Raw genomic sequence first — 6,000 nt, forward strand, 5'->3', positions numbered from 1 at the left:
TCAACAGGTGAAATCTGAAAAGTAGGAAATGTGTCAATAGCATTTATTTCCTTTGATGATTGCTATATTGTGGATAGGATTGAATAATTGCCTAGTGTTCATATAATGTTGCATATTGTCAATGAATTGCTCATGTTTCAGTGTACAATTCTCTGTGTTATAAGCGAATGTGGATCTGCTATGCTACTAGAACAGATATGGAGATGGGCTGCACCTAAGGGTGTTATCCAAGTGGCACCCTGGTATTCACTCTTCAACATCTATACAGGGATCTGGACTTTGTTGCAGGGGACTACCAGGCCACTACCTCTTGCAGTAATCTGTTAATGTATCTGCTGGCTCATGGAGTCAACAGACACCAATGTGGAGCACCAAAATTTTAGGCAAAACTTTAGTCAGGGACAAGCTGGGGTCAGGGCAGGCAGAGTACATGTAATACAATAAGCAGTCCAAGGTCAGGGCAAGAAGCTCAGGGTCAGATAAACATAGAAAAGCACACCTTAGCAGGACACTAGTAGACTAGAACCTATTGCTCAGGCACTTTCCCACATAAGAAGGTGCCTTAAGTATCCCAAGGTGCCAAGCCATTGTCAGGTGAATATTTGGGTGTGTATGCTGGCCCTTGGGAGTTATGCGCCCAGAGAGAAAGGCCTAGCCAGCAAGAAACAGGCTACAACCCACATGGAGTGACAGAGATAGTCTGGCAGCAGGGACCATTGTGAAGGAGGGGAGGGAGAATGGTGGGTCCACACCTTTGGAGCCTGAAGTGACGGAATGGGTGAGCATAGCGGTGGCCACTGTAACACTCTGGGCTGGTGATCACAAAAGTCACACTTCTCATTTAATAATTTTAATATTTATACTTTTTTTAATTTCTACTAGGACTTTTAGAATTATGTAACTTATTGTATATGGACATAAATAAGCAGATAAATTAGCAAACAGCAATAGGTTTTATATTGGTAGGATAAAGGTACATCTAGAGAATGTAATGCCAAACTGTGTTATTATTAAAATAAATGTTCAATGTTATGTGCAGTAGTTTCTTTCTGTAATATTACACAGAACAAATTAAACAATTAATTTAAATATTTTTTATAAATATACAGTGAAGTAATTTTTTGTTACGGTTTTATCCAAAATAGTGTGTCAGCAAAATTCTTTCATGGCTAAAGGCTCCGATTGTGTATAAAAAAAGGCTATACATAAAATAAGTTTTCATACAAAATGTGGGTGTATTTTATTCTTGCTAATGTACAAAGCGTGTTGTTTCACATGATGGAGTATTTCCATTAAGTTTTAAAATGGAATTAAAAACAACCAATAAAAATGGAAAGAAAAGAATATATGATGGCATTCTTTTATCATTTTAATCTTAATTTAAAGGAGTTGGACAAGTTAAAAAAATAAATAAACCCTGCAGCAACAGTGATTAGTTTGAAATAAGAGGAGTAGTCATACTTACCATTTTCCTCCCCTGTTGCTTCCAGTGTCACGCTCCTGTACTGCAGTGCTGATGTCATCATACACACCAGGAAACTGTGCAGCCAAATACTGGCCTCAGAGGTATATGGAATGCAAAGGCTGAGGCTAGGGAATGGGTGATGTGATTATGTGTTGTGCTTTAGGACATTGCTGCTCCCAGGATAGCAAACATCAGTAGGAAGGACCAGATTGTGATGCTGGCTGTAGGAAGAAAAGTGATGAGTATATCTACTTTTGCTATTTTAGACAATTTTCTGTTGCTACACAGGTTTTATCTAACTTGGCAACCCTTTAATTTTCATTACATGCATTATGTTATGATTTTGTTCTCCTCTATGTCTGGTTTATGCATGCAGTTTTGGAAGCCAAAATTAGGAGTCTTCCTTTAGACTTTCTTTTGTTCTATGATCCACCCCTCATTTTGGCTTCCAAACCGCATGCAGAAACCTGACCGTGTGGCCGTACCATAAAAGGTTTGTCTGAGCTCTGCTTGAGCTTTGAGAAATCGACATACCAGTTTGGCCAGAGCCGAACTTGAGCAGCAGGCTGAAGGAGGGATGCACTGCTTTTACCTCCAAATATCTCAGGCTGGGTAGCAGCTGCAGCTGACAATCTAAGCTTTGAAGCAAAACTAGGATCCCAGTTCTAGCTATGATAAAACTGTTAGAAATTGCTCCCAGTGAAAGCTGTATAAACCTGCTGTTCTCACTCCTGACATCTGTGGTTGTATTGTTTTAAAACTGAGATTATCAGTTTTCAAACAAGATCAGACTCATATCTGCAGCTGTTACTTATCTTGATATTTTAAGGGTTAAAGCGGCTGTCCCTCCCTTTAGCTGGCTGTGATCTCAGCCAGCATGAAGGAGGAGAGGGGACAACTGGGGGACATGCTGACAGGCTGAAAGTTGGAGAGGAAAAAAAAAAATCCTCTTTCCCTGTCCAACTGTACATTTTCTCAGGGGGTGGATAACATGGACTTCTGTGCATATTATCTATACCTCCTTTCTGAATGTCACATGTGTTTATTTATTTTTTCATGAAAAGAGTGAGAAGATGAGCATTTGCCCATCTAATCACCCCTCTGTGCCAAATTATGCCATTTATTGAAGCCATGACCCAGGTATTTATCAGCGTCTGAATGACAGCATCAAGTAAGTCAATGAAGCACTTGCATCCCCCCCCCCCACACAGACATCAATAAAGTTTTCATTTTAAACTGTCCATATCCTATCTTTACCATTTATTATGTGGAGTACTTCTGTAGCAATACCTGTCACACACTACAGTAATAATGATAATGATTATCACTAGTGATGAATATAATTTCTTTCTTTCTTTTTATATACAGGTATCTATGAAAAAGATTTCTGACAGTCAGAAAGACATTTTCATTCACTCACTGACGGATGCCAAGAAACAATTGTTTTCATTTAGTTTTACAAAACAAACCCGTGTTGCTAACCAGGGTAAGCTGGGCTCCTGCATAATGCTGCATGGTACAGCAGGTAGCACTGAAATAGGTGTAGGGTATTTTTCCTGGCTTTGTGGTTATTTACTTTTACATAAGAGCTCAATTTTGTTGCATCTTATATTTTTTTTTAAATTACAAAAAAATTAGTTCTGCAAAACTCAAAGTATAAACAAACCACTGGTGTAGAATAACACCCATGTTAAGCCACACCCCTGAAACCACACATCTTTTACCCGTGTCAACATTGGTAGTGGTTTTTTTGTTAGGGAAGGTGGAAGCACGTGATATGCTGCATCCTTAATGACCCATACTACAAACCTAAATATATGGGTCACAGAAAACACAGTAAAAAAAATTCAAACATTATCAGAAATGTGTTTTTTAGTCATCTCACTTACAAAAAGTGAAATTAAAAAGGTACCTAACAATAAAAACTACAAATCATCCCGCAGTGATACAAAAACAAATTAGTTTGTAAAGGCAAGTGGTTTTATTATGCAAGGAATATAATGAAAACTTTATAAATTTGGCATCATAATTGTACTGACCTATGGAATAAAGTTATCATGTTATTTATACCACACTGTGAACGCTATAAAAATAAATATCCCAAAATAATATTGAAATTCCAGTTTTATCTTCCTTTCTAAAAATCTAAGTTATTTTATACATTATATGTACCTCAACATAGTTCCAAAATAAAACTACAACTTGTCCCACAAAATTCAAGGTCTCACACAGCTAAATGAAGAAAAAATAAAACAGTTATGACAAGGGATGAGCAAAGCGAGCTTTGGATCCAATCAGAACCGAAGCTGAGTTCGGATCCAAGTTTTAAAATGGTTTTCCAGTTTAAAGATAGTGTTGAGCGCGAATATTCGAAAAGCAAATTTTTTTCGCGAATATCGCAACTTCGCGATTTCGAGAATATTTCGAATATAGTGCTATATATTCGGAAAAACGAATATTCGGGTTTTTTTCAGAAAAAAAAACAGTACACATATAATTGATTGTTTCCCAAAGGTCCAAAAGCTCAGATCTTACTCACATTGCCTAGAAAGTGATTGAGGCGCGAATCTTTGTAAGGCGATTTTATTAGCGCACAGGCGAATATCGGCACTTGTTCCAGAACAGAGGCAAAGGGCTTTGCATTCATACATTAGTGATTGAATTGAGTTGCGAATCTTCGTAAGGTGATTATATTAGCGCACATGCAAATATCTACACTTGTCCCCAGAACAGAGAGGCAAAGGCCTGTGCATTCATATAGTATAGCACCATATTCGCGAATACTTAGAACTTCGTAAAATTCGATTTACGAATATTCGTATTTTTTATTTTAGTTTCCACCTTACAGATTACATTGATCTGTACTCTGTCAACTACTGTCATCACCCCCCACTGCCCACTGTAACTCGATTGATTCCCAAAAGCTCAGATCTTACTCACATTGCCTAGAAAGTGATTGAGGCGCAAATCTTTGTAAGGCGATTTTATTAGCGCACAGGCGAATATCGGCACTTGTCCCAGAACAGAGGCAAAGGGCTTTGCATTCATACATTAGTGATTGAATTGAGTTGCGAATCTTCGTAAGGCGATTATATTAGCGCACATGCGAATATCTACACTTGTCCCCAGAACAGAGAGGCAAAGGCCTGTGCATTCATATAGTATAGCACCATATTCGCGAATACTTCGAACTTCGTAAAATTCGATTTACGAATATTCGTATTTTTTATTTTAGTTTCCACCTTACAGATGACATTGATCTGTACTCTGTCAACTACTGTCATCACCCCCCACTGTATCTTGATTGATTCCCAAAAGTCCAAAAGCTCAGATCTTACTCACATTGCCTAGAAAGTGATTGAGGCGCGAATCTTCGTAAGGCGATTTTATTAGCGCACATGCGAATATCTACACTTGTCCCCAGAACAGAGAGGCAAAGGCCTGTGCATTCATATAGTATAGCACCATATTCGCGAATACTTAGAACTTCGTAAAATTCGATTTACGAATATTCATATTATTTTTTTTTTGTTTCCACCTTACAGATTACATTGATCTGTACTCTGTCAACTACTGTCATCACCCCCCACTGTATCTCGATTGATTCCCAAAAGCTCAGATCTTACTCACATTGCCTAGAAAGTGATTGAGGCGCGAATCTTTGTAAGGCGATTTTATTAGCGCACAGGCGAATATCGGCACTTGTCCCAGAACAGAGGCAAAGGGCTTTGCATTCATACATTAGTGATTGAATTGAGTTGCGAATCTTCGTAAGGCGATTATATTAGCGCACATGCGAATATCTACACTTGTCCCCAGAACAGAGAGGCAAAGGCCTGTGCATTCATATAGTATAGCACCATATTCGCGAATACTTAGAACTTCGTAAAATTCGATTTACGAATATTCGTATTTTTTATTTTAGTTTCCATCTTACAGATTACATTGATCTGTACTCTGTCAACTACTGTCCTCACCCCCCACTGTATCTTGATTGATTCCCAAAAGTCCAAAAGCTCAGATCTTACTCACATTGCCTAGAAAGTGATTGAGGCGCGAATCTTCGTAAGGCGATTTTAGTAACGCACATGCGAATATCGGCATGTCCCAGAACAGAGGCAAAGGGCTTTGCATTCATACATTAGTGAATTGAGTTGCGAATCTTCGTAAGTCGATTTTATTAGCGCACATGCGAATATCGGCGCGAACAATCTCATCACTTATTATTTTAGGTGGTTATGTAGCGAATAAACGAATATAGCGAATAGGCAAATTATCTAACAGCCAGCTAATAGGCAAATTTTTTAAAAATGCTATTAACCCTAGTTAGTTAAAATATACCATCGGAACTGAGTTTTCACGAACGTACGGAAAACTTAGATCCGATGGTATATTCTAACAACACAGTGAAGTGACGCTTGTCGGGTTAGTGTTAAATGTATCGCATGTATTATGCGATGCGAAAATTCGAATTATCGCATATGCGAAATAATAACGAATTTGAATATTCGCGAATATTTTACGAATATTCTTTC

Source organism: Bufo gargarizans, chromosome 2, assembly GCF_014858855.1.
Source record: "Bufo gargarizans isolate SCDJY-AF-19 chromosome 2, ASM1485885v1, whole genome shotgun sequence".
NCBI classification, from domain to species: Eukaryota; Metazoa; Chordata; class Amphibia; order Anura; family Bufonidae; genus Bufo; species Bufo gargarizans.